Source organism: Bactrocera neohumeralis, chromosome 5 (assembly GCF_024586455.1).
Source record: "Bactrocera neohumeralis isolate Rockhampton chromosome 5, APGP_CSIRO_Bneo_wtdbg2-racon-allhic-juicebox.fasta_v2, whole genome shotgun sequence".
NCBI lineage: Eukaryota > Metazoa > Arthropoda > Insecta > Diptera > Tephritidae > Bactrocera > Bactrocera neohumeralis.
The window spans coordinates 22,587,843-22,607,970 of NC_065922.1; the positions used below are offsets into that span (position 1 = coordinate 22,587,843).

Here is a 20,128-nt window from a genome sequence, read left to right on the forward strand (position 1 = left end):
CGTGATCGGCTTGTAATTAAAGATGGGCATCAGCTCAAAACTTGATCACGATTATTGTAGATTGTGGTTAATTATAGATTTTATTACAAATATTTAAAAATAATATATATACTTTTTATATATAACAAAAGTATATAGTACATAGTTTTTATAACTGTAATACAAACATAATAAATATTAACAAGTAACTAATAGTCTCACAGGAATTATTAACACATCAAAGCGTTGCAAATGCAGGCAGTTGAAAAGAGAAAGCATGAGCGGGAAGCTGACTTTCGGAAAAAAGAGATAATTAAAATCATTAAATGAATTTATTTAAGCACGTGATGTTCAACTTGCAATGCTGTGTGTTAGTATTTGTGTACGGTGTTTGTATGTACAAAAATATTTCAAAAGTCGCAGAGATGTTATTTTTGTATTAAAAATATTAATTACGCAAGTGGAGCTGTAGGGTTTCGACATGAAAACAACACGTGCAAAATAATATTTATAGACAGAATAAAAGTTAAAGCTGCATGGAAGAGATACACCCTTCATTGCTTATACTATCTATGTACATATGTAACTAAATCTGACAACTTTACCGGCGAACGCAAAAAAGTTCTGCAATTCTTTACAACTACATTGTTTAATATGCAAAAGCTCCATGTCGTGTTAAGATTGCTTACTAAAGAAAAATGTCTTTAATGACGTTCTCTACGAATTTGAATAGATATCTTTAAAACTTTTCTTTTAAGAAAGGAGGAAACCGTTTCGAAAAACACCATTCTGAGAAAAACGCGTTTAAAGTCTGGAGTTTCTCTGTTCTCCACTCTGTTCCCTTTCTACAAGAAACGCTGTAGCGACCGTAATAATTTTGAATTTCGTTTGCAAGTTTTGAGAGAATATTTATAACAGTGTGTACTATCCGATAATGCAACAAAAAAATCGATTCTTCGAAAATTTCACATTGAAACGATACCTTAAAGAAGTTTTCCCAACAAGTCCTGGATTTGGATCGATCAGTTTGCATGACAGCTGTGTAGGTTGCCTTTGGTATTTAGGGATTTGTCAAGCTGCTGTGATCTGGTAACTCAAAACATCATCGTAAAGTTTGACATTTTTAGAACATTTCGACTTATAAGCGTTATTTGTGCTGTTTATAGTAACTTAAAATATTCATTTTCAAACTTACTGTAGTCACAAAAAAAAAAGACTTTTTAATTTAAATTTCGATAGAAGACCCATTCGTCGAAATCTTTACTTTCTATGTTGATATGACTTATAGCGACAGCTTTGCCAAATGTCACATCTAAATAATCATTAGTTTAGTATACATTAGACTTTTTGAAGTACATAATGTTCATTCGGCGATAATTATGATGAGTGAAATTATTCAACAAAAAAGTTTCATTAAATTTTGTGTGCGGAATCAAAATTCTGGTGCCGAAATGTTCAGAATGTTGGAAACAGCCTTTGGTGATAATTATTTCTCGCGAGCGAGTGTTTTTTATTGGTAGAAATTATTCAAACGTCAAAATCATTATTCAAAAATCAAGGTTATGTTGACAGTATTCTGTCATTACCAAGATGTGGGACACTGCGAATTTCTTCCGACCAAACTGTCAGCAAGGAATTTATATCGGAGCTAATGGTAAAAAGAGGTGGAATTTATGGGACAACAACTCTTGATTTTTGCCCAACGATAATGTACCGTCAGATGCTGCATTGATTCTTCGTGAGTTTTTCGTCAAATTTTCAATTACTTTGAGCGAGAATTCATGGTTTATGAATAAATTAAGAATATTAAAATTGAGAACAAAGTCTTACTATTTTTTGCTCATATTATTAGGAGGTACATACGTTTTGAGTCAAGGGAGTTGCCGTCCAGTGAAATATACTTTTGAAAATAATTGTTATGGATTAGGTCTAACAGATTGACGTCTATCAGTTAAGGTCAGCAACAAAAAAAGATCATACGATCCGCTAAAATATTACTAGGCAGAAATATCAAATGAAATGGCAGTGCTTTACTAAAATATTTTCTATGAAAAATTAAAAACTCAAATACAGTTTTAAAAGTTAGAGAGCATTTACTTTTAAATCTGTATTTGTTATATTAAGTAGTCATGAATGTAAATATTTACAAGTTTAGCCTTAACTTAAACGCCGGTAGATATGCTAATTAAAATTATAGTTTCATTGGAGAACTATGTTACGTTAGAAATTGGTCCAATTGGATAGCAAAACTACAAGTATCATTTTTGAAGTGAAGAATCATGTCCCTACTATTGTTTTTTGATTTGTTCTCGGACAACCATGTCGGAACTAGTTATCTTATCCTTCTTTGGTAATCTGGAGATTACTGAAATTGGTTAAAAAATATTACATTAAAAAAAATTAAAAACTCATCAGTTTGAATATATTAGCTACATACATAGAATAGATCTAAAATAACAATAGAAGTTTATTGCCATAGTATACAGCTTTTCCTTTAAGAAGATATTTGAAAAAGCTGCTTGTAGATAAAGGCAGGCCATCAGATTTTTTTATTCTGTTATTTATAAGCAGTTAAACTTCTAATAAATAACTTTCATGAATCATGGTTATGACGCAATATGTCAAAAGAAACCTAAATTGTCGATAGATTTTAATTCGATAATAGTCTTAGAAGAGCTAATGGTTAAATGTAGTTCGACTGTTAGAGGTAAATATGTATTCGTAACAAATAAATATCTAACTAATAAGGCATACATATAATCAAAACATCAGCAAATATTAATATGTGAACCAACTGTATGTTGTTGACAGAACCATTTTGAGGGCGTAGTGTACAGAGGCCACAGGGCAGTGATTACTTCGGCAATTATAGAGAAAAATAAACAATGAACAATATTATTTTAAAAAGTTGAACTCTCATTAAAGAATATGTTCTCAATACATTTGGTATGTATTTCAAAGTTCATAATTTTATACTACATAACTATAATATTTATATAATAAACTTTAGAAAAATATTTTTCCTTTGTTAACACAAAAAGTTTTATAAAATAAATTTTATTTCAGAAATTTATACCAAAATATTTTCCGTAATGTTCTTAAATTAAAAACGACCACACATCAAATCATTTTAATTAGATGATAAGTTCATATTTCACTGCAGTTCAAACTCTCACTTCCGCTAATTTTTTATGTCGTCTATTTTTTTATTACTTTTTTATTATTTTTCAAATCACATGTCACACTTTCAAACAAAGCAACGAACCTATTCTTTATAGAAAGTTCAATGTAGTAGCACTACCTCCGAATAACTTTCAGCAACCGCTTTCTACCAGTTTAGACCTTGTTAAACTATAACCCGCTTAAGTATCGTTAGGATTATGAGCACGCTTATTGAAGTATTGGCGTCCGTTACCGATCAACCGTGCCGAGAATCTGTCAAAACTTATTGTGAAAACGATTCGAAACCCAGCCACCGAGCTGATAGTCACAGTGCATAGATTAAGTCAACACAAAACCTTCACTGAACCAAATCGCCAAAACAATAGAAAGAGATAGGGAGAAAGCGTGATAAGACGCCAGCAACAACACTTCACTTCACAAATATTTTTGTATATTTCTATAAATACTTATGTAGGAATATTTGCTGAACTGTGATAAGCTGATCACTTAAATCGCAAATATTTAGTAATTAATTACATACGTAAATATATTGTACGTAGTTCATATAACATTACTGATTGAGTGGTGATGTTTAGATGTGGGATGTCTGCCAAAATGAGCTGCCAGCTTGAGCAAAATCTTTATTTGGGTATTTTCTGAATAATTTTGTATTTATTATTTTTAAAAATATGTTTTCTTTTCTTACAAATTTCATAGTTTTTTTTTAAATAATTTTTTTCATTTATTTTTATTTTTTTTGTCGTCAGAAGGGACTTCTTTACCAGAATGTATTATGATATTTACGCAGAAACGTAGAAATTTGGTTATTTTTGTCATCCTACCATAAACTTAACCTCACCTTGTAGTACATTTATAATTTATTTTAAACAAGATAAAATACTTGTTATCACACTGACATTAGAGTTGACGTCATGTTCAAGAGTTTAAAACCGACTCTGGACGGCTAATGCAGGAAAGCCCTGTTCGCAATTATCTATTATCTACTAGGTGGCAAAAAATTGTTTGAAGTTATCGGTTTGTGCGGTCTACACTATAACATAGCCGATGAAAGAATTATAATATGAAAATTATTAACTTCGTTTGTATCGAAGCTATAACAGCCTTCACAAATGAAAAAGTTTTCATATAAATCTTGATTTTGGTCGGTTAGTTTGTATGGCATTTACATATATACTAAAACAGTCCGATTAGAACAATTTGTTCGGAGTTAAGTATAAAGTAAAGGTATAATTTACTTTGGAAATAAGCCGTGTCACATTTCGTGAAGATATCATGTCGAATAAAATATTTTTCCATACAAGAATATGATTTTGATTGTTCAGTTTGTATGACAGTTATCTGCGATACTGGCGACACCGACAACTAAAGAGCTTTTTGGAGAGGAAGTGTGCGAAATTTTATATCTATATCTCAAAAACTGAGGTCGATTTTTTTCTAAAAGGTAGATTATATGGAAAATATTCCACAGATCATTCTGAAAAATTCTGCTTAAGAGACTTTGGGCCTAAAACCAGTTTCCAGCCAAAGATTTTTAAGCCTAAGTTTAAAAAATCTGAATAATCGATTGTATTGGGAGATATATGTTTGGCCGATTCCGACAAATAATCAATAGAATATCAAAATACACCAACGTATTAAATTTCATGCGGATATCTCTAAAACTGATGAACATAATTTTATGATCCCTAAGAAGCTTCGCCTTGAAGATCCGATTGCTTGTTCGAAACCCGTTTTAGATCCATAGTATCTTGGGAAAAGTTGTTCAGAATGATTCCTATAACATTTCCCGCATACGCAAATGGCCACCTGTAAATCGTCCCGCTGTAATGGACATGGTTAAATCGGCTATTACACATATATTATAGGGTCTTGAGAATTTCCTTCTAGATGTTATAAATTTCGTAGCAAACTTAGTAAACACTGTTTAGGGTATAATAAAAATGAAAATTTATTTGACAAATAATACTCCGTGTTTCGAATTTTTAGTAAAATTTAACTAGAGGCATTATCATCGACAGATACAAGCTATATACCAAACAAGTTAAAAATTGATGCCGGTTTATGACTGGTACACCAAAAATGGCAATTCCAACTTTCCCTTTGCTATTTTAGGCCTCGTTCTCGGCGATTTTCTCTTTGCCATTAAAATACTGATTGTCTTTTGACTTCTGAAAACAGAAAAGTTTCTCTGGGGGCTAGATACAAAGATTTTTCGTCCATAAAATTTTCTTTTGGAAATATACCAAGCTGTTTTTAGATAAGCAGTTTTTCAAAAAATAATAATAATGATTTTGTTTCTATAATCTCTTAGGTGGTATTTACACAAACTTTACTATTACAGAGGATATATTATATTTAAGAGTACTTTAAATTTCTCTAATTTTTGGGACAAGCATATATTTGAGAGATTGTCAGCATAATTATTAGCGATAAAAACCAGGGTAATACTACTAATAGCTGACTTCGTTTCATGTTTTAAGAGTTTTTTCAAGTAACCGAGCTTGTGAACTATAATTTAAGATCTTAGATCACCGACAAAAGAAAGCACATTACAAAACGTTGCCTACATTTCGGAGCGAATACAATTTAAAAGATTCTAAAGAGGAGATTTTAATAAAATTTTATGATATATAAGATATACATATATAAACAAATTAAGGATCTTTACGAATGATGCAAAACAAAACTACAAACATTTCTTCCTGGTTTTCACGTGATTTTATAGCCACAAATTGTCATTTATTGCTTTTAAATACACAGAAAATATTTATGAATACTGTGAAGTGCAAAAGTTCAACTCCATTATAATTGTCACTCACTTGACTCAAGTAGTGGCCAATGCATAAAGTTATTTTTATGCGTCAGCAGATGTACTGATGCCACAGATAACTACTCATATTTGCTATTATTATGCATACAAAATATTTATTGTTATTTACGGACATTGTCGTCGTTGAAGCAATAAAAAAAGAAATTTAATTTTATATTTAACAATGCGTATATTGTATTTATATATACTGGCTTTATTTATGCGAAAGTTGTCATAAACGCAACTTGCTCGTGATTCATTCAAATTCACAATCAACATTGCGGTAAAAGTCACTGCGCTCTAAATGATCCTCTACGCTGCCGCCGAATCGAACATTCTGGAGCAACAGCAAGTATGTATTTAATTGAACTTGTAATCAATAAAGCGTTGATTAAATTGCGTATATTTATTTATTTCGCTAGAATGTAACCGTGGCGCATTTCTCTTTCGACGAGTGGTGGTATTTCGCAGAAACAAAAGCAGATGAAAGCTTCGCAGGGGCTTTTACATTATCTGACAATAAGTGTAAGTGATCGCTGTTGATTCATAATCTGAATTTGTTATCAAAAATTGTGATTGAAACCACTAATTCGATTATGTAGTCTAAGAAAGGTAACACTTCTAATTTCACCTGCTCACATTTGTAGCTTTCACTTTTTAAGCTCTCCACTTGAAGTTGATACGTTTGAAAACACTTGAACGCGGTATCTTTGAGACACAACCTTGCTGTTTAACAAATTAATTGCAAATGAGGAAAAGTTTTGTTAAATTATACTAAATATGAGAAAGAATGTTAGGTTTATGAAAGAACTTTCAGATTAAAATCGCGAATTCATTAATGGCCAATAAATGTTATTAAAATGATACGCCTACTTTCTTGGCTTTATACTCGTCTAGTGATAAAGACAAAAAGAGCTGCAGCTTGCTGCGCGTACGAAAATTTGATTGATTGGTGCAATAAAATAATTGAATTTTGGCAAATAAACGAAACCATATGTGTACATGCAGATAAGCCGAATTAATAATTAATACTAAATTTAAGCGCTACTGCTACTTAGGTGTATAACATTTTTCATTTATTGGCGTTTTTATTATTTTATCTCAGACTTTCATCGCTTTGTTTGACCCGTAGGATGTTTGCTAACTGCGATTTTTGGTTGTTTTTATTATATTTGAACGCAGTTTATGATTCGGGGTTTTTTTGTGATCTGACTCAGCTACAATGATAGTTTCAATTGAAAACAAGTCTAGTAGCACGATTACTTAATGGAAGTAATGTAGTTATCATAATTAGCGCGACCTTGGGACCACTGGATATTTTCGCAAATCACTATAGAAAGTAATTTTGTTTGAAAATTTAGTTATAAAAAGCCATTCCAGAAATCCACAGTTGAACTTTTGAATCCACATGCGAATATCAATTATCCCATGATAGGCAGAGTGGACCAAATTTAAGCGATTTTGTAAAAAGAAATCCTTAATTTTTCCAATTGATGGGTTTGGTGATGTGTGTGTATTGCTACACGGCGTGAGCAAGATAAGATTTCGTACTAAAAAAATGTCCCTAACAGTTTCCTGATTTCTTAACTCTCTACTGTTTGAGCAAGCGTTAAAGATGGTCACCAGCAGAAAGAAAATTCTTCATATTTTACAGTTTTTCTGCGACAAAGACAAAAGCTCAAGCTCGGCAACTGAAATTGTACAGTTGATATTATAAGAGCCCATCACGCGCAATGGGTGAGTAAGAGTAACTTGACAAGCTAGCCGACACGGGTAATGCCGAAGCATACCTTCCGGGGTGATGTAGTGACTGACACTTCTCCAGCCTGATGAGCGGCAGTGAAAACATAACACCAGGACCCATACCCATCTGAAGAACAACAAAGCGGCGGGGGTCGATGGATTGCCGGCCGAGATATTACCATACGGTGGCGAGGAACTGATAAAAAACATGCATCAGCTTCTTTGTTTAATATGATCGGACGAAAGCATGCCCCACGATTGGAATTTAATGTGCTCTGTCCAATCCACAAAAAGGGAGACCCAACAATCTGCGCCAACTATCATTGGATAAGTCTCTTCAACATCGCATATGAGGTTCTATCGAGCGTATTGTGTGAAATATTAAAGCCCATCGTCAACTACTAGCATCGTCGCGTTAAGGTCTGTGAAACAATACTTTCCGACTACCAGAATGTCATATTACTGGCGATCATGACAAAGTTGAGCCGAAAAAACCACGTCAAAGCAGATCGGAAATCAAGGTCCGCGGAAACCGTCAATTAAGTCAATTAACGGCCACGGGTGATTACTTTTTAAAGAATAAATTAAGAATTCTAAAACTATGAACAAAGTCCTACTATTTAATGCTCATAATAGCATTAGTTCATGAAAATTTTAATAAGAGAAAGTTCTGTTCGAGTGTCGCGCGAGTTCACAATCAATCAATTCACCGATTTTGAAATCAATAAAAATTATCGTTGAAAAAAATTAGTTGTTTCTAAACTTTTTTTCTTTTCAGTCTTTACGATAATGATAGCTGGAGAAAAATTTTGTATAAAATAATAATACGAACTGAGGAATACGAACTTTCTGCCAGACTGATCTTTCACCACATTGAGAAATTTTTTAAAATTTTCAGAGCAAAAATTTTGTAATTACATTACATAAACTGCAATGCTGATCACATGAATAATTAGATTAATCAATTATTATTAATACACAGATATTTTTTAGAAATGTCAAAAATAAGTATTACAAAAACAAATGTGTTAAAAATAATTATTCAGTAAATAAAATATTATATTTATTTTCTTTACAACACCCGCGATCACGTGGCACATTTTTGTAATCGTATAGTAACGTCACTAAACCGACACATGACACGTGATTTTTTTTGTCTATAAATCAGTAACAAATACCGTTACACTAAAAACACATATGGGCAAGTACAAATAGTAGGTATATTAGAAAGTAATTGCACTTACTGCTTTTTATTATATATACATAAATAATAGTTTAAATTTTATTTGTTTTATGCTTTTATGCCAATGCTTCTACAAACTTCTGTAGTCTACAACCACCTAGTCCACACTAGTGTGCTTAAAGGCTGGTACACATCTCGTAAACACATATTATCTTTCGACAAAAATTATAAAACTTCCAATGAAGTAATCGAAGTGTCATAAAAATTTGTAGTCATAAAATTGAATCGACGATAACTTGCCTATTGGACACTGGTAATCTAAACAAAAGCAGTAGTTCCCAAACTACTGTTAAATTTTGCGCTAAAGGAGGCGCGAGAGAAAGGTTGGAATATGTTAAAGGTAAGTTTATTAATATATTAAAAGGTTATTTCGGAAAATCTGCGCCTATAACTTTTTAAGCAAGGAAATATTATTATTTCCCATGAATTGACACTTGAATAATTTGTTTTTCATTTTGTAATCTACTTTTACCACCAACAAGGTACTGTATGCTCCAACTTTTGTCATTTTCTCTGGTAGAAGTATATTTTAGTTACTACGTTATTCTTATCTAAATTACTTGTCGCTATGGTGGTTCGATAACCAAAAATAAAAATATCGGCACGCTTTCGAAGATATCTGTTAAGATTTAAAAAACCCACGAAGACCGTGGAGAGTCGATTTGTCGCAACAACTTGACGTATGGCACGACTTGGTGCATTTTACGTCGAAACCTTAAATAGGGTTTTTTGAAAGAAAATTTCGGTGAGCAGATAATTTAACATTTTGGGCCCGTCGATTGTACACGAAGATCGCACCATTAGACTTTTTCCAGAATATGTATAGTAGGGTGTCCGTTATTTACCAAATTGATTATTTTTGACGAGACGCCCCCTAAACTTTTAGTTTTCCATCTAAAAAAGAATATCAGACCACAAAAAGTCCTTAATTTTCATAATAAACCTTGCCCCAAACACGATACATTTCCCATTTAAATAACATGGGATTTTGCCACTTTTTACGAATATTTCTTTTTCTCTGGAACTTTCTGGTTTATAGGAATAAAAAAGTCACATTCTTGTACAAAATTTAATGCTCTACAAAAAAATGTCTTGACAATTTTTCGATATACTTACTTCTTTTAAAGTTATTCAAGTTGTAAACGAGTATAAAAAAAATATTCAAATGTAACTAAGGAATGATTAATAAAGGAAATCTGATGTACTTAAATGGTTTGAATTTGATTTGATTTGCAAATGTTTCTTATTTTTTATCTTAAAACTATAGGCATAATATATTTTTTAGAATAAACAATTGAGTTTCACAAAAAAAATCAATCTTCCGTAAAAGTTCGAAAATTCCAGAAATTACCCAGATGTTAACTTTAACCTTGAGTAACTTTTAAAGGAGTAAGTATATCGAAAAATTGTCAAAACTTTTTTTGTAGAGCATTCAATTATGTACAAGAACATGACTGTTTTATTCCTATAAACGAGAAAGTTCCAGAGAAAAAGAAATATTCGTAAAAAGTGGCAAAATCCCATGTTATTTAAATGGGAAATGTTTCGTGTTTGGGGCAAGGTTTATTATGAAAATTAAGGGCTTTTTATGGTCTGATATCTTTTTTAGATAGAAAACTAAAAGTTTAGGGGGCGTCTCGTCAAAAATAATCAATTCGGTAAATAACGGACACCCTAATGTATCGTCGAAAATATATACAGACAATCCCGCTTCGATTCAGGCCTTGGAGCAAAGTATTACGCGTGTCATTCGATAGCTTCTTCTTCTTAATGGGCGTAGACACCGCTTACACGATTATAGCCGAGTTAACAACAGCTCGCTAGTCGTTTCTTCTTTTCGCTACGTGGCGCCAATTGGATATTCCAAGCGAAGCCAGGTCCTTCTCCACTTGGTCATTCCAACGGAGTGGAGGTCTTCCTCTTCCTCTGCTTCCCCCGGCGGGTATTGCGTCGAATACTTTCAGAGCTGGAGTGTTTTCGTCCATCCGGACAACATGACCTAGCCAGCTTAGCCGCTGTCTTTTAATTCGCTGAACTATGTCAATGTCATCGTATATCTCGTACAGCTCATTGTTCCATCGAATGCGATATTCGCCGTGGCCAATGCGCAAAGGACCATAAATCTTTCGCAGAACTTTTCTCTCGAAAACTCGTAACGTCGACTCATCGGTTGTTGTCATCGTCCAAGCCTCTGCACCATATAGCAGGACGGGCATTATGAGTGACTTATAGAGTTTGGTTTTTGTTTGTCGAGAGAGGACTTTGCTTCTCAATTGCCTACTCAGTCCGAAGTAGCACCTGTTGGCAAGAGTTATCCTGCGTTGGATTTCTAGGCTGACATTGTTGGTGGTATTAATACTGGTTCCTAAATAGACGAAATTATCTACAACTTCAAAGTTATGACTGTCAACAGTGACGTGAGTGCCAAGTCGCGAGTGCGACGACTGTTTGTTTGATGACAGGAGATATTTCGTCTTGCCCTCGCTAGCTGCCAGTAAAAATATACACCAAAAAATGTACTTTCAAATTATAAGAAATATTCCCCATTATATTTAAAGTTTCTGAGTTTTTTCTGTAAAAATGTAGGATACCTCGAAATGGATCACCTTTTACATAGGTTTGCCTTCTGACTTCACTATTGAGTTCCTACTAATACAATTACGTTATGTTATTTTAAAAATATTTTGTTTTTTTAATTAATAATAAAATGATAACCTTTCAATAGGGATATTAAATTAGGTGCGTGACTTGGCTAAGATATGAATATTGAGCCTGAAGGTAGGCAACATCATATATTATAAGAAAATATTTCGGAGTGAAGGGGTTATATCCACTTGTAAATAAAAAAAGTTGATTTCTTCTTTTATGCTTATATATTTGAGAGCATTCTCTGAAAATATGAAGTTGTTTTGGAGAAAAGTTTTTTAGATTTGTGTGTATTTGTAAGAATTAAAAAACGCGTTTTTACTTGAAATGCTGTAGGTGATGGACCAATCGACTCGAAATTTTTACACATCTCCCTTAAATAAGTTTTCCAGATAATGAACGAATGAATGATATTTTGGATAACAATTTCGATTTTTAAGCTATTCTGTTGTTTCATAAAAACTACTTTTTTTATTGGGAAGCCGCCACATTGACAAAAATAACTATTTTGAGGTGAACTTTAACCATTTCCTGTAATTATTTATTTCTATGTTAAAAAAAATGTTGGTCTTTGGATTCGAAATGATTTGAAGCAGCAAAATTTTTCTCTCCGGCAGATACTCTGTTTGGGATCTACCACTGGAGACGGGGATAAAGAAAATACTATACTTTCAAAATAAGGCTCCGATTTTTAATAAAAATAGAATAAAATAGAAATAAAATGCCTCTTCAAACAAAAAATTATATTAAAAAAAAATTGTTTTTGACTTATAATTATGTGGATTCAATTCCTTAATAGACTTAACAAAACCAAACAGTTTGTGCTCTGTATGTCTACATGAATATTAACAACTTTGATTTGTCGTCCAGTGTATTAAAACGGCACTTGAACACTTTATTTAATATTTATTATCATTGTAAATTAAAAATGTTGTGTTTGCAGAAATCATTAATTAAGTTATTTATGACCAAATAATTTTATAAAAATTCCATACATACAGCTGCACATGAAAACAAATAAGTTGGCGATATGCATGAGTTAGTAAATGAAACTCATTCTTTTATTAATGAAAAAAGCTGATATTGCGAAGCAATAAACATCATTCACGGTATTGAACTTGAAAATTTTGAAAGCGAAAGTGTAAGCGGTTTTCTCAAAAAATAATGTTATATTTCTGCAATGTATTAATAAAGTATGAAGTGCCAAAATTATTACTTAAAAGTGTAACTTAATATATGTACATACATATATATAATCTACTGTACGCATATAAAAGTATACAGTATACGTATGTATGTATGTATTTTTTGGCCCTCACAGCTCTGCTCCAAATCAATTAAGCGGTCAAAGTCAATAACTTGAGCGCTTCGCTGTCAACTTCGACGCCAGCGTCAATAAATTTTGAATAACAAAACGTCATTACATTAGCAGAGAGTTGTATTTGTATTCATATTAAAATATATGTATGTATAGGAAAAGAAAAAAATTACAAATTTGTTGGCGTTTAGCACGCGTAGCCGATTAAATAATAAATGAATAAGAACTATATGTTATAGTAATGAAATCGATCAGTGTAGTATTTTGAAAGTATATTCAAGTTTCTCTCTAAGCCACGCTTTCCCTAATATATTATTGTTCGATAACTAAGCCATTAGTAAAGGGCTCGGCTATAAACGGGTAAGCGCTGGAAGGAAGCCATTAGTAAAGATGACTGAATAAATAACTACACTACCCAAATATGAACATAAATAGATGAATGCCTCCCAAAGCTTGCCAAAATACCCTTTTATCGAATGTAATGATTTCTTACAGAGTTTACATCTTATAGTAAAACAAATCTAATAAAATTAAACATTAATTTAAACATGGTATAATAATTAATTTATAAAATTTTGTACCACAAATTGATGATCATAAAGAAAATTTGTTCTGTGTGCCCACTAATGCTTTTATTTGGAGGCTTTCAGTCATAAAATTCTACTAAGAAATACCACTAAGGAATAAGTGGTTCAAAGAAATATATGAACTCTTGACATATGTAGATATATTTATATAGAGTGTGCGTCAAATTTTATAAATTTTTCAATTTATTAGCCGCTTGAATCGCAATTAAGAACAATACCAAAAACACTTCATAACCGGAAATTGCTTTGCATTTAATAATCGGTCAGTTTTACGTGTATAGTATACATAAATCCATGGATTGATATTGTAAGATTAATAAATTATCTCTCACTGACATTTGAACAAAGGCCATCATTGGATGTTATTTTTTTAAACGAAACTAAACAGCCAATAGAAATCCATATAATTATATTTGTATTCATGTCTGTATCAATTTGTCAAATTATTTGTTTTTTTTTTCTGGAAGAAAACCATTCAGGAAATCTGATATCAAAAACAGGTGACATTCGCTGGTCAACCAGCCTCGCAGATTCCCTTTGTAATCGATTAAAAAAAGTAAGACTACGCAATTGCTTGATCACCCCTCAGCCAGCATTTATGCCGAAATTATAGCTATGTATATTGCCCGAGATTCTCGAAAAAATAATGAAATTCGTAGAAAAAAAGATTACTTTGACGTGTAAGCCTTCCGGCTACTTGTTTGATGAGAAGTGGAGTTTGATTATGGAGTTATGTATATGTATAAAATGATTCAAAAAAAAAATTTTTTTTTTTTTTTTTTGAGCGTACCTGGAAAAATTAGGATATCTTGACTAGACACCTCTGGAAAAAAATTTTGAAACATTAGGTTTGTTAATATTAAACCATTAAGGTCCAAAATCGCTCATACAGTTTCCTATTTGTTCTTATTATCAGATTATAAAAATTTATATCTCGCTTCCAACTACTTGAAGAAACATTTTTTTCCTTGGCAAGATTTTGTCAAAATTTGACGATAGCGTGACACCGCTCACATTTAAAAAAGCTATATATGATTTTTTTTCAACCCAACCGTTTAAAAGATATTAACGGTTGAAGTTTGATTATTTTTCAAAATTTTTTTGATTTACAAATGAAAAATAAATTATATCAAGATAAAACTTTGGGCGAATAGTGCCTTTAAAGTACCAATAGTTGACTTTGGCAGAAAATATTGGTCAATCTGTGAGATATGTAATTGAAATTCGGAAGGGATCCGTTCCTCATAATACTATGCCTGCGTGTAAAAACAGGTTAAATCCCTTCAGTACTTTCCTTAGCCCCCATATTACCTAATATTAAGATTTTCTAACTTCCGGGTAACTTTATACACATAAATCGGCCAATATGTAAATTATTTTAATACAATTGAGAGAATTGCTTAGAATGAATAAAATTGGGTGAAAACTTGCCCTAGTACCCAAATAACTAACAAGCCAGCAAGTTGCTAGAGTATAAAATGTTCGGTTGTGTCCGAATTTACAACTCTCTTCCTTGTTCTTTGATTAATTTAAGCAAAACCAGTGTGATTTTGAGCAATCGTGCTTCGCTTGCCATTGTTGCGTATTCGCCATTATAGTTATTTGTTTTCCCATGTCAATTCGTTTCAGCACTTATGTTTATTTATCAATTTATTTTAATTTTTCGTTTTAATTTCGTTTTTAATATGACAAAGTGATGCCGCACAGCAGTAAATGGTTGATTATGGCAGTGATTAAAGCAAGAGCATTTTGAGCTTCCGCCCAAGCTCACGCATGCAAGTCAATTTCTCGAAGATACATAGGTATACATATCATATATACATTAAACATATGTATTTATCTATAGTTTCGAACACATATACAGTTGTGTGCAGAAGCAGGCTAACATCGAACGGAAAAATTACTTTTTCTGATTATAACTAAATCTCTCGAAAAAACTGGTTTGATTTAATATCCAAAATCGATTTGCAATGAAACTTTTACCTAGTCTTGTGTACACTTTTACAGAAGCTAAATATATTATTTTTCAACAAGTTTTTTACTTTGAATTTAAGACAATACTTTTATTTTGAACACAGCTGTACGTACTCGCTTACAAATAACAGTTATAATGCTAAGCAAGCATGAAACCTTTGTCAATCCACTGACAACAAAACAATGCAATCTATTAAATACTCGAACATACATATATACATATGTATCATTCATGTTGTTGTTAATAGATTACTCATACATACATGTGTAAGTAAGTGTGTATGTTCTTAGCTGAAGAAAACAATTTGTAATACAAGTATCATGTTTCGAAATGTTGACTGAATGATGCACTAGTTCCATGTTGAATATCAACAAATTTTATCACACTTTACTGAACTTTGCACTAGTGTGGTAAATGGACATAGTTTGATGATAAACATTATGTATGCATGCAACTGCAATGAATATCAATAATAAAGTATAATAAAAAAAATTAAAAAGTTAATAATAATATTAAAAAAAAATTATGAGAAACAAGTAAAGAAGGGGAATTTCGGGTGTAACCGAACATTTTATACTCTTGCAACTTGCAGGAATCAATCCTTCAGGTTATGGCAAAACTTTGTATTAAAATAAAAACTTGTTGCTTTTAAGCATCCATTATTCGAAGAAATGGTGAATAAAATTCAATTAAATACGTTATTTTCTGTACTTATATTGAAGGCCATAAACTTAGACTTAGTTTTATTGCTATTTTTTAGTTTGCGTCAGCTAAAATTATTTCGAAAACTTTCAACTGAAATATGTATTATTAAGTCGACCCAGAGGGCTAAATTTATTATATTGAGTCAGTGTGGAAAACGTCAATCAGAGCATCGTAATTCATTATATTAGGGATATAAGGTTCAGACCAAGGTGTAGATATCTTATCCATTTAGTTTCATTAAAATATCACACATTTTGATCAACCTGAACGGTATAAATGCAAGTGGAAAGACGGAATCCATTATATGAGGAGTATTGGGGGGCAGAAAAAAGGACGGCTGATCGCATTAATTTGAAGCAATTTCATATATAAATAAATAAAACTCACTGATTGACATATTCAGCATGAAACTTGTTAGAATAACGAAAATAATTCTAAGTAGGATATGGTAATTGGGCTAGTATTGACTAGATTTCTATCTATTTTAACCAAGAGTAAATGCAATTAAGATACAGAAAAACTCCCAAGGTTTCATCAAGCTTCCTCACATAAAATCATCAATTAATCGCCTTCAAAGTAACATCCATTTGAAGTGATGCACATGTGCCAACGCTTCTTCCAATCGTCAAAACATTTTTTATAGGCATTTTCCGGGATTGCCTTCAGCTCTCGCGTCGAATTTGTTTTGAAGTCTATGAATTTGCTAAATAGCCAGCAGTTACACGAAGGTAAATTAGGTGAATACGGTGCTTGCTCAATGATACTTGTTGAGTGTTTGTTCAAAATTTAAGACGAATACGTTAAAAAATTTTGTAAAATTCGACAAACACTACTGTGGTCGACTGACAAAAACAGCTGCTATAAACACACTGGTAGACAGATCGCACTAATTTTTGGCATCATAATTAAGGACAGTTGTACCAACTTAGGACAAAAATGTACCTGTCTTCCATATAAGCGGGAGATAAGAAGAATTCCCGATACTTTCTTGACAGTGTGTATATAGAGTAAAGTCAACCGGATGTTTGAATATACTCAAATTGGCTACATGGGGGTTCGATTAAGCTTTCGCCCAATTATACCCACATGTATAATACAAGTAGATAAACTGATATGAGTAAAATATCTTCTGTAACTTTCATTGAGATAACTCACATGTTGGCCGATATATGCGGTATAAAGTCATCCAGAGGTTCGAAAATCTTTATGTTATGTATATGGGGGCTGAAAGAAGTATTGGTCCGAATCAACCCATTTTTTACACATAGACATACTAATAACAGGAACGATTTTTTTCTAAATTTCAATAATATATCTCACACATGGACCGATATTTTCTGTCAAAAGTCTACTATAGGTAATGGGGTTCGCATATTCGGTACATAGGGGCTTGAGCTGTTTTGGTTAGATCTGGACAGTTTTTCAAAGGACCTAGTAGTGCAAAGTTTTGTCGCGTTATATTAATTGCTTCTTGAATTGTATACCGGAATGTGAAAGAATCAAAAGGAATTTAAAATTGTGTTATATGGGACGTAGGTCTGGCTATAGTCCGAGTTCACCCATTTGCACACTGTGACACAAAAGTATTAAAATAATATTATGTACAGAATTTTTCTGAAATCGGTCCAGCAGGTTCTGAGGTGTGTGATCTAACTTTGATTAGGGCAGTACCATGACCATAGTCCAATTTTGTCTACGGCTGTTCGAGATTTAGTGTGTTTTTTTTTAATTTTGAGTAATGCTATATCTGAAAATATTTCCTGAATAAAGTGATTTCACAACAATTAATGAAGAAATAGTGAAAGACTGAAAGTTAGAAAATATTTTTATAATCGATTTGGCGTCTTACAATGAATATTTATCTTATTATTACAACAGTCTACAGCAATCTACAGAGTGCTGAACTAAACCAATCCATCGATCAATATTTGTTTCATCTTATTGAAAGTCATCAATAATTATAGTCAAAAATTTAAAAATATGAAGATCATTCACGTTGGCCTCTTATTTCAATTGTGTATGAAGAATTTTTGGTCCAACCTATATAACAGATGATAAAAGTCGGGCCAGCATTTTTCTAAACGAAAACTTTAATTTTTTTCGACATTGGCATTGACCTCTTATAGTACCTTTGAAATAAGAGACAACTTTAGATGATGGATAAAGTATTAAATAAACCAAGTAATGATATCAATTTCTTCGACAATCGAACCTGTTAATCTAATTAATCTAAAATCGGATAAAAATCTTATTTCATAATTCCGATAACCTGTACACTATGTTGAGTTCGTTTTCATTATAATAATTCCAAGAACAAGAACTAATCTTAGCAGTAAAAGGGATCAAAGACTGATTATTTTACAATCCAAATCGAATTCGTTATATTCGTAGCTGCTATTAAATTACATAAGTTTTCACGTAATGATTGATTTATGCAAGTTAATTGTATATAGATCTTTTAATATAAACATCAAAATATTTATATATCTATTGTCAGTTCGACCAGCGATTACGTAGACTACCCATAAATCCAGAATGGAATATAATCTGCTCTCGAAATTTGACCTCATTAATATGCGTCATATTTCCTATCATTTTAACTAAATTAGGAATAATAATAAATAAACATCAAGAACAGCTGACGTATCAGTAACGTATGCAAATTTTATATGTAGTGTGTATGACTTATGCCTAACACCAGTTATACTCTTGCACCATGTTGCTACAGAGTATAATAGTTTTGTTCACCTAACAGTTGTTTGTATCGCCTAAAACTAATCAGGTTTAATATATGGTTATATGTATATATAAACATTACTATAATGACGAGACGGGTGGAAATCTGAAAAGTAGGGACAATAACTTTTCAAGCCCCCACATATAGAATGCCTTCTTCATACTAAGTACCTTTAACAATAGTAAGCTCTTCGACCAGTTTATTATCAAAACGTTAACTTCGGCTGTACCGAAGCTAATATACCCTTCACAGGTGTATTTTTTTTGGTAACTATGTGTGCAATTTGTATGGAAGCTATATGCTATAGTAATCCGATCTGAACAATTTTTTCTGAAATTATGTTATTACCTAAAGCAATAATCCATGTAAAATTTCGTGAAGATACCACGTCAAATGCGAAAGTTTTCCATACAAGCCCTTGTTTCCGATCGTTCGGTTTGTATGGCAGCTATATGCTATAGTGAGCCGATCTAAACAATTTCTTTCGATATTACATTATTTCTATAAACAATAACTCATACCAAATTTCGTGAACAGATCTTGTGAAATGCAAAAGTTTTCCATATAAGTACTTGATTCCGATCGTTCAGTTTGTATGGCAGCTATATGTTATAGTGGTCCGATATCGGGCGTTCCGACAAATGAGTAGCTTCTTGAAGAGAAAATGCCTTTTGCAAAATTTCAAAACGATATCTTAAAAACTGAGGGACTTGTTCGTATATATACAGACAGACGGACGGACGGACGGATAGACAGACAGACAGACAGACGGACATAGTTAAATCGACTCAGCTCAACATACTGATCATTTATTTATATACTTTATGGGGTCTCCGACGCTTCCTTCTAGGTGTTACAAATTTCGTGGAAAACTTAATATGTATACCCTGTTCAGGGTATAAACATATGTTTGAGTACTCTGGATAGGCCTAATCTTTCTTTGTTCAAAATTATACAAAACATTGTTTTCAGGAAATGTGTATAGTTATTTATCTTAAACCTTATCTGCTAGGATCAAATTTTTCTCATTCCGTATTAATTAAGTAGCCACAATTTTACTTACATATTGTATATCAGCCGGAAGTTTTTGGAGGACACTTGTTGTCAAGGTGGTTGCATGGGCTTTGCGGAAAGCAGGAAGTATTCGAAGAGAGGCAGCAGCAACTGAAAGAGAAGAAAAATCATGCGTTTAACCTTTTTGAA

At 32.2% G+C, this 20,128-nt stretch overlaps 1 protein-coding gene across 12 annotated transcripts in view; it reads right to left on the bottom strand.

Moving 5' to 3' along the window:
- LOC126759943 (monocarboxylate transporter 5) overlaps positions 1-20,128 on the bottom strand; it is a 272,426-nt gene that overhangs the window by 22,069 nt on the left and 230,229 nt on the right. For 10 of the 12 annotated variants that reach the window (XM_050475193.1, XM_050475192.1, XM_050475182.1 and 7 more), the window contains one exon: positions 19,989-20,089. The gene's annotated coding sequence lies outside the window, so the exon portion shown is untranslated. Of the gene's footprint in view, positions 1-3,244; positions 3,411-19,988; positions 20,090-20,128 lie in introns of those variants that run through there. The other 2 variants (XM_050475191.1, XM_050475190.1) reach the window with 2 other exon arrangements.